Here is a 10,054-nt window from a genome sequence, read left to right on the forward strand (position 1 = left end):
AGCCACAGAAAAATTCTACATAAAGGGTCGCTTCCCGAAACAGCAGGAGCTCGTGCCTTTAGGATACTTTATTTATGATTTAATGAAGTTTGATTCCTTTGAAATTGACAAGTAAATATAAATAAAGGAAAAACTGACTCATTTTTTTTATGGAAACATTACATGGCGATCTTCGCTTTCACATCATTACTATGTGCCCTAGCTAAGTTGATCATGGGCATACAAACTGTTTTATGCCGTGGAAAGGAGCATAATTTTCACATAATTTGGAGGTGTGATTATCACTCAAACGTTTATGCTCAATTATGATAAACGCTGAATTAATTCAGCTGAGCCTGTATTTCTATGATCAAGCCCCCCTCTCTCCTCTCTTGACCCCTGCTTGGTAATTTCTTCCGACTCACTTTTTTTTTTTTTTTAAGATTTTATTTATTTATTTGACAGAGACACAGCGGGAGAGGGAACACAAGCAGGGGAAGTGGGAGAGGGAGAAGCAGGCCTCTTTTCGAGCAGGGAGCCCGATGTGGGGCTCGATCCCAGGACCCTGGGATCATGACCTGAGCCAAAGGCAGACGCTTAACGACTGAGCCACCCAGGCACCCCCTGATTCACTCTAATCACGTTTTGTCCTCACAGTGCTTCTTCATAAGAGTTCATTCTTGCCATCTCTCTGCCATGAAATGCTGCTCATGTAGTTTCATCTGCGAGACCTAATGATCTCTGCAGCCGGTACCACAGATTGTCCCACATGGACAGGGAGTGATTGATTTTTTTTTTTTTTAATTCAGACTGAATTTATTCAGAGCTTACAAAAATGTTTTACACTGAGCTCTTTCATTTGAGAAGAAACGGAAAACACGGGAACACACTCCCCTCCCAACCCAGAATAAAAGGACACCCAGGAGAAGCTCCGGGAGCAGAGGGAGCATGGGGCCTGAAGAACAATGCAGGAGGGGTGAGCATCCCCTGCAGCTTCAGCGGGGAGCCAAGAGGAGGGCTAACTGGGGGAGCAGGATGGTGGCGGGGAGCCCTGTTTCTTGGGCTGGGGGCCCCTTGCAAACAGGGGTATTGCAGCAGCTGATGCACACTGGGTTCAGTTTCCCAGGGGAGGGAAGCTGTTCTCTTTAACAAATGCCCAAAAGGGCTTCCAAAGCTATTAATGATAATAGAGATGACTCGCCTAATCAATATTCTCTCTGCCTCTGTTTGACCGTCTCATGGAAAAGTAAGTGCAAGAATTCGACCCAGAGGAAACAGAAATGACCATTTTTACAACCACACTGCTCAGAACTTCAGTCGTCTGATTTCACAACCATGAGTCTCTTCATGCGCCCAGGGCCCCTACCAGCTCTGTGAAAATCAGGCGCCCGGGGAACTCCACAGAAGAGCAGGACCCAACCTAACTAGTGCATGTTAAAAAAAATAAGGTGACATTTAGATGTCGAGGATATTGAGAAATACGCCGTGAATTTATTTTTAGGGCAGTGGAGCGTTCAAACACTCAACCTGCCTCCTGACAGGCGTCTTTTCGAGAAGCCTGAGGGTCAGGCAGAACACACTGAGTATTGTTATCACGGGGATTCTGTTCCCTTACATAGACAGCTATTAAGCACCTACTATCTACAAGGTATCATGAGGACCACAACATGAGTAAAACCATTCCTTTCCTCAAGAAAGACATATCCTCACAGAAAATGGAGAGAATGTTAGTGGTAAAAATAACCCTGACAAATATTTACTGAGTGTTTACCATGTACCAGATGCTCCACATGCATTATCTCATGGAATCTGCACGACAACTGTCTAGAAAAATGATTTTAAAAAAATAATAAAATAAAATGACGAAAAAGGACGATTTAGTGAAACAAAGTATTTTAACACTTCATGAAGCGCGACAGTCTCCTCTCCGAGGCCTGCAAAATGGGGCGGAAGGCAAGGAACTTTCATAAGATGAGGAATAAAGAACTAGAAAGAGAAAATTAGAAAATATCTGATTGTCTGGGGCCACATAGTCAACCTTGTTTGGGGTGAAAAGGCCCAGAGTTGGCTTGGCCCAGAGTTTGGGGCTGGCTGACTGAATATACTGGTTTTGGTCAAGCAGAACCATTTATAGGGACACAAAAGTGCTCTAAGTTTGGGTTTGCTGATGGGGCACTTTGAGCAGGAGTGGCTCCACCTTGGGCCTAGAAATTTATTTCAAATAAGATATAAGATATAAGGACTGTTACTAGCTTTGTTTGCAGATGAGGAAACAGAGACAGAGGGGTTAAAAAATGTACCAAGGCCAGAAGAAAGTGGTGAAGCCAAGATTCAAATGCCAAGTCTGCTATCAGCATTTCCATCCCTAAGTCATTCTCTACACTGTGCCCATGATCATCATGCTGCAAGAGAGAGTGGGGAGTACATGAGTAGAGAAAGCTAGGAAGGAAATTTCGAAAACTTGGAATGCTCTCTCTCTCTAACACACACACACACACACACACACACACACACACACACACACACACACACAGCGTCCTTTCACTTGAACTGAGAAAACTGAAAGCATGATTCAAAGAAAACATGAGAAGAAAAACATGTCCCCATTCCCATTCTCGCTTCTAAATATCATTGATCAATTTATTGTAAGAAAAGGCTTTTAGGGCTGGATTACCCTGATCATTGCTTAGATTTACCACTTTATACATGGAGCCAAAGCTTCCCTCCAGACTCACACTCTGACAACTTTTATAAGGAAAATGAGCTCTATGAAATAAAAATTATTTTAATCATGCTCATTTTATCCCAGAGGTGTCAACTATCCGATTTTCTAGAATTGTCAAGATTTGATTTCTAACCATGGTCCCCCATTTTAAGGGCAAAGTTCCCAGTGTCTTCAGCGCTTGGGACTCTCATGCATTAGGTTTAGCAGCTGGATTGGTGGGCTGCCTTCATTGAATTTAATACCCAAATAAATCAAAGTTTTTCAAAGTTGATTTAAATCCTCATTAGGCAAACATTGGTAACAGAGAAGAAAATTAGATCTTTCCATTGATTCAATTCCCAGATTTGTTACTGAAGTCATTTATGATTTTTAGTTGGACTCAGATGGAGATACACAGATAACTGGTTAATGCAAACAGTAATATCAACACATGATTTAAAAAAATAAAGAGAAACAAGATCTGAGAAGAAATCAGCACTAGCAACAGAAAATAACACAAGTAAACAAGGCTAGCGGCAGTCTCCATGCTCCCCAGCCTCAACAATTTCCTTTGCAGCCCAGATGCACATTTCCGCCAGCAACAATGTCAAAACTGGGGCTACATCCTAACAACTTTCCACCATATTCTTTCCTTCCCTTGCCCCCCTACTAGAGCAACCCCTGTGGGTGGTCCTACGTCTCAGCATAAACTCTTCCCCAGCTCAAACTCTTTTCCTGCGCAGAGCCGAGGAAGAGGCTAACAGGTGTTCCCTGGTTAACCCTGACCTTGCTCTTACAGAGCCACATCCCAACAGGGGGAGGAGCAGACCCCACTGGGCTCTGCAGGAGCTGAGACTGCCTTGTCCCACAGCCTCAGATCAGCGCTGAGATCTGGACTCTCACTTCCTATAGCATTGACACTCCGCCCACCTCTGTGTCCTCACAAATAAAACCTAGACAACGCTTAGCCCATAGAGTCTTCATGCAGATTAAATAAACTTTTAAAAAGCTAAGTGTCAAATGCTGGTAATGCTCACCAGCCTCTACTTGTGCATCTTTCTTCCCCCTCTTTAAAAATGCCTCCCATTTCCCTGAGATTGTGGACTATATCCAGGGGTCTTCCCTCCCTACATCATACTACCTCTTCTGGGTTTTTCCTACTTAGTCCCTGTCTCCTGTCAAAATGACCTACCGTCACACTCCCAGAGGATCTCATCTCCACCATGGGGGCTACTTCCCTTTCCTCTTCTGCGTTTAGCCTTTGATAACAACACCCTGCTTTTGCTCAGCCTCTGCTGTGGTCTGAATGCGGAAACCTACCCCCCAAGGTGATGGTATTTGGAGGTGGGGACTTTGGGAGGTGATTAGGTCAGGAGGGTGGATCCCTCATGAACAAGATCAGTGCCCTTAGAGAAGGGACCCCAGAGACGGCCCTCTGTACTTCTGCCAAGTGAGGATGCAGCAAAAAGCTGTCTATGCACCAGGAAGCAGGCTCTCATCAGACCCAGGATCTGTCAGCGCCCTGACCTTGGACTTCCCAGCCTTTGGAACTAGAAGAGATTAATTAACAAATTTCTATTGTTTATATAAGTCGTCCATCTAGTCAGCAGTATTTTTGTGATAGCAGCCTGAAGGGACTAAGCAGCCCCTTACAGGTGACAAAGCAGCATCCTAGCCAAGCCCTCATTTGTTGCTCCTCGTGTTCCTGTAACAGAGACAGGATGGGGAGTATTTCTCCTTGTTTTATATAGAAAAAAATCAAGGAGCTAAGCAATGAAGGGATCTGCTCAAGGTCCCATCAAGAGAGAAAGGGGTAGAGTCGAGGACTGGTGCCAGGTGGTCTGCCTTGAGATTCCTTGCTCTTTGCCACTGTTTTGTGCACCCACCAGCTCTCTGTGGACGGCCGGCTTGGCCGTTCCAGAGCTGAAAATACGTCGGAGAGCAAAGCAGCGTCTCTGCCAATGTGGAGCTTCCATTTCAGGTACAATAGACTTATTGAAAATAAAGTCACTCTTATGTAATAACATAAAAGATTTGTAATGTCAGAGAGTTATAAGTGCTAAGGAAAAAAATAATGAAGCAGGATAAAGGGATAAACAGAAAGATGGATGGGGGTGAAAGAAGACTTTTAGATAGCATGATCCTGAAAGACATCCCTGCAGCAGAGATCTGAAGAGCCCGGGGCATGAGTTATGTGCACATCCACAGAAACAGCATTCCAGCCAGAGGGAACAGCAAGAACAGAGATCCTGGGGCGGGTGTGTTCTGGCGGGTGGAAGGAACAGTATGTCCACTGAACATTAATTTTACTGGTTGTTATTAGGTGATACTTGAAAGAAGCATGCTGTGGCCCAGTAACTTTCCGAGGCTCTGGGCAAAGCAGAACTGCTGAGAGCCTCTAACATACAAAGGCACTCCCATGAACCTTCTCGAGCAAGCTACAGAGCCCACAGCATTGCACAATGTTAGTCAGCCATGGAAACCTTTCCTCAAGGAGCATCCCAGGGGATTAGTGTTCCACGGAACACTCTGGGAAATGCTGCACCACACGCTGCTTTCACTGGAAAGAGGAAGTTGGGCTAGGAACTAGAACTTCGGGCCCTGTGTGAAGCCATCGGAGGACACCTAGAGAAGCACCCAAATCACATCAGGTGGTGGCAGGCTCCACTTATCCGCAGCGGAGAAGGTTCAGCCAAGCCTGTTTTTTGTCAGCTATCTGAAACTCCTCTTGACCCCTGTTTCCTGTCTGAACCTCTAGTGTTTTCCATGATTTAACCCTGGTTAGTTGATTCCAAGCTCTGCCAATCTTCCTTAGTGCTCTCATTTGGGGCAATGGGAGAAAGGGAAATCTGCTCAGCTGGCGCTCCCCCTCCGGGTGGGGGCAGGAGGCAGAGCAGGGGGGTTTCCATTTCCCTGAATGAAGTGTGCCCCCCGTCGCCTCCCCTGCAGCCGAGGGCTCCCGCCCTTGTGCCCCATGCTCTGAGCTCTGGCTGCAATGGACACATCCAGAAGCGATTCAGCTGCGGACAGGTGCGGATGCGGCAAGAGTAAGGCTCCCATTTGGCAGGAAAACTGTCAGCTGTGAAGAATGCTGATCACTGCTTCACTTGGAAGAATTCCCAAGCCCTCCGCAAGCTAGGAAGCCAGGAAATGAATGGGAAGCAGCTGGAGTGAGCCAGGCAGAAGGGACAGCCCAGAGAGAGCAGGAGGGGGCCAGACAGTGGCCTGACATCAGGGAGCCCAGCAGAGGTCAGCTGGGCCAGCTCCCCCAGAGAAGGCCGCAAGAGGGAGTGGCTGGTCCCAGGGCTATCACCCAGCAGGCTGGAGCAAGTCACATTAGAAAAAAGTGCCAGGGGCACCTGGGTGGCTCAGTGGGTTAAGCATTTGCCTTCGGCTCAGGTCATGATCCCAGGGTCCTGGGATGAAGCCCCACATTAGGCTCCCTGCTCGGCGGGAGGCCTGCTTCTCCCTCTGCCCGCCTCTTCCCCAGCTAGTGCTCTCCCTCTCTCTGTCAAATAAATAAAATCGAAAGAAAGAAAGAAAGAAAGAAAGAAGAAAGGAAGGAAGGAAGGAAGGAAGGAAGGAAGGAAGGAAGGAAGGAAGGAGAAAGAAAGAAAGAAAGAAAGAAAGAAAGAAAGAAAGAAAGAAAGAAAGAAAGAAAGAAAGAAAGAAAGAAAGAAAAAGAGTGCCAGCAGGAGTCATCAGTTGGCTTTAAAAAATAAATAAATAAACTATATAAATAGATGTTAATTCCAGATGTTGCTTACTCCTAAAATACATAAAATGTAAGTGATCAAGTGAAAAATACTAAATGAATTCTTTCTTTCAGGATTTTCAAATAGATCTTGCAAAAAAAGATCTGGCTAAGAGCTTGACCACAGATGAACAAATACATCCCAGGTAAAATGAGAATTTTTTTCATTGTGATGCCTTGTCATTGGGGTTTTTTAAAAAGTCAACTTAGTACTATGATCTATACACAGCGGAGAAATTCTACTAAAAACAGCAAATGCCCCAGGCCAGAATTTGTGGGCATTTTCTCTTCATGTGATGGAATAGATAAAAAAGATAAAAGAACTATTATAACTTGTATGAAGTGTTGAGAGCTTGCTGAACACCAGACCTTCTGCACACAGCATTAGTAACGCGTACAACAAGCAAGCATTACCATGGCCATCTTACAGATGAACAAACCGTGGTTAAGCAACATGTCTGATGCGACAATGTTAGCTGAGAGGTTGGTCTAGGATGCAGAGCCAGGCCTCTCGGACCGGAAACTCAGGCTCTTTCTGCTATCACACACCGCCTCCATTATTACACAGATGGCAGCCTAAGGCACCGGGAACCGAGGACTTGCAGTGCAAGGAATCATGCACCTCCTTTCCAGCACACCCACCCACCCACTAGCAATTTATAAAATACATTTTTTTAAAAGATTTATTTATTTATTTATTTGAGAGTGGGGGAGAGCGCATGGGGGGAGGGGCAGAGGGAGAGGGAGAAGGAGGAAGGCGACTCCAGGTTGGATCTCACTGTCTCACCACCCTGAGATCATGACCTGAGCTGAAATCAAGAGCCGGGCACTTAACCAACTGCGCCACCCGGCAAAAATGTATAACATACATTTTTTTGGTATCCCATTTGTTAGCTGTTGGGAAGATCACTAAATATTTGCATGATGCTCTGAGAGAATTAGAAGGGAAAATCCTAGATTAAAAAAAATAATAATAATTACTATGTCATGGGACAGATGGAATAGATCAGACATAAATAAACTTGCACTGATTTGACCGCTCCAAGTCACCCACATGTTGGTAACTTTGAACCCTTATGCGAAGCTGCTGGGTTAGAGCTCCAGGAGATAGTAAAAGTAATCACAGAGCCATGCTCACTCCCTTGCCAGCTTCCGGGGCCCTTGGTATTCTCCCTCTCCTAATGGTCGAACTGCTCTTTAATTCTGAAGACCCTTCCGGAAGTAGGTAGAAATTCAATCCGATAACTATCAAATTGGACTTTGCAGGTTCCGTGTGAAACCTTTACACATCCTCATATACTCGATCACTTAAGTGGTCAATTTGTTCTATTCCCTCCAACATATCTTCCCAGAGCTAAATGTCACTCACATTCTTAAGTAAAGATGAACAAAATCCTTTCTGTTTAATTTACTTTCATTTTAATATCCAGTTGTTCAATTCATAAGCCTACTAAGCGTACCAGCCACATGTTCCCACAAAAAAAGGGAGAGAGGATTGGTTTCCAACAGCCACTGCTGTTACCTATACATTTTGTTCTATTGACAAGACTGTGCATTTACACATTTTTCAGATACATATCTGGTGATACGTAACCAGGGCTGAAAGTAGTGCCTAAACTCCCCACCTCAGTGATAGTTTGACCAGTACATAATTCATGTAATCCCTTAGGCTTGCCTACGTAACCTAAATAATCTAACTTCAGTTAACAAATGGTAGCTGTGTAAAAAAAAACTTGCTTCAGCTATGTCAGTATAATATTCACAGTGATATTAATTATCGTATCTTATAAAGAGTGAAGTTTTATGAAAACATTTTGCAATAGTTTTTATTAATGGTCTCTATTCCCATACTATAACCCGCAGATTGAAAATATCTACAATTGGAAAAGAAATTGAGGTATAAAATTAATTCACATACATTAAAACCACCAAGAAAGTTAATAACAGAATGCAGCCTGGAATCTAGTTCAATTTAAGTACAACATTAAAGCTATTGCATAAAAATTCCTTTGTAGTAAAATGAGCTTTAATTTTTAGAGGCTTTGTAGCCATTCTTGTAATCATTCAAGGTCAAATGCAAAAAGAGCAAAAAAGAACAAAGCTTGCTTGCCTATGTTTGCAAAAAAAGTGGCAAATTTCCTTTCAATCTTTCCCTATTTTGAACAAAGTGAAGCCAAGCCTTTCCAGCCTAATTGTACTTACTTGCCTACCATCCAATTTGTGGTAGCTTTAAATTATTTATTTTAACATTCGGACCCAAAACAACATCCATTTTATGCACAGGTAGAGTTACTTTGTGCTGTAATTGAGGATGGTGAAGTAACTTCCTTTTGTCCTTGATAATCTGAATACCACTACCCCAAAATGCATTTCTTTGGGTGAAGGTATTGCTCCCTATTCAAATATAAACATTCACTTTTTATCATACATTGGGATCACCTGGAGGATGACTATCACTACTTACAATTTACAATTTGGATATTTGATAAAGCAGTTTACAGGAAGGAAAATAATTTCCGTGGTGTTAAGCTTGAGAATACTAAAGCTATTTGGGGTCTGAGCACTAAATTCCTTTGTGCTTTGCTGAAAGAGGGGCTTTCCCAAGTTAAACAAGGGAGAATGAAATACATACGTGTGTCCTAGTCGATGCTGGGATGATCAAAAGGTGAACAATTCTTCTTGAGATCGTGGCTAGCTAATGTTTATATTTTGATATCTTTAGTCCTTTCTCTTTCTTTTCTTTCCTTTATATATGGTTTTAGTTCCAACTTCTCCTCCTTAACTGCTGTGTAAGGCTCTTCCCTTGAATCCTACTTTACTCCTCTAAAAAACATGCTTATGTCTAGGGAAAAATTATTTAGGTCATCAATCTTTTCTTTGTTTTTATTCTCAAAACCTCTCAGAGATCAAGAAAGAGCCTTTTTTTTTTTTTTTTTTTTTTTTGCCTCTTGCCATTAAAAAGATATACCTGAATGGGGTTATAAAAATTAAGTTAACATTTGACAAAGTAATGCTTCTAACACTCTTCCCACCCCAACCCCCCACAAAACAATGTCATATTTGCAGGATAATGGCAGGATTTATTCAAAAATATTAATTCATGATGATGTAATCCAGTCAGAAGGTGCACATTTAAAGTTGTAGGATGCATTGTGTCACTGAGACTCTACATGTGACCACGTTTAGAGATAACACATCAAGGAACCAAATTTAATGTCATTTGTGAATATGACTGCTACCAGTCACGATAAGACCTTACCCCCTAGGGGAAAAATGTTTGACAATGTGCTTTCTTCTAGAACAGGGAAGGAAAGGGTAGATGTGATTCTGGATTGCCTCTTTGACCATTCAAATCTCGGAAAAAGGAAGCTTACATCTGAGTTCCTTTGAAAGCATCATCCCAGCAAGAAGAATTTAGAAGTAATGCAGTTTTTTTCTCCCATAATGCCCAACCCAACAATCAAAGTCCTGACAACAGAAAAGGAAGCCTTGACTGTCCCAGTCCTATCAGCAGCAGAGCACAGAGGTATATTCATATTATTCAGTTATCAAATGTTATAATAGTAGCAACACAAAAAATTTAACTTCATAACCTAACATCATCTTTCTTAAATTAT

The sequence above is a fragment of the Eumetopias jubatus genome, unplaced genomic scaffold (assembly GCF_037043125.1).
Source record: "Eumetopias jubatus isolate StellerSeaLion01/CBP00866 unplaced genomic scaffold, mEumJub1_p1.0 scaffold_8, whole genome shotgun sequence".
In the NCBI taxonomy this organism is placed as follows: domain Eukaryota; kingdom Metazoa; phylum Chordata; class Mammalia; order Carnivora; family Otariidae; genus Eumetopias; species Eumetopias jubatus.